Genomic DNA, 522 nt, shown 5'->3' with positions numbered 1-522 from the left:
TGGTAAAGCTTTTTCTCCCGCGAAATTTAAAGCTGAACACAACTCTTAAATTATAGGCCATATTAGATTCACTTCAGTTGTAGTTTTTCTTTCTCTCCTATAGCAGTAAACAGTTATTTTGTTATTATTATTATTATTGTTTATTATTATTATTTGTTTTTTGTTTTTTGGTGTTTTTTTTTTTTGCTACCGAGTGTTTTACATGTACAATAGGTATGTAGCATACGTCCGTCTACACAGGTGACGGAGTTCTGATAGCACTTTAACAGTGACTAAGTGAACGGCTTATAGCGGCCCTCGGATTTAACGACCGAATAAAAGAATATGGCTGATAAATTCCTTTTTCGAATCGTGTTCAGCTTTGATATTATAATAGCGAGCGCAGCGAGCGGTGCGAAGCGCCGCTCGTCACTGCGAGCTCTTAAAGCAACGCATGGACGAAGAGAAAATTCGGACTTTGCACATTGATCCAAACGAATTTTTTCCGCAGTTGGGCCAGTTGACCAGGCCGGGACATTAGTT

The sequence above is a fragment of the Saccostrea echinata genome, unplaced genomic scaffold (genome assembly GCF_033153115.1).
Source record: "Saccostrea echinata isolate AGI-Se365-2 ecotype Australia unplaced genomic scaffold, CSIRO_AGI_Sech_v1 ptg000009l, whole genome shotgun sequence".
Lineage (NCBI taxonomy): Eukaryota > Metazoa > Mollusca > Bivalvia > Ostreida > Ostreidae > Saccostrea > Saccostrea echinata.
This window is presented reverse-complemented; position numbering follows the sequence as displayed.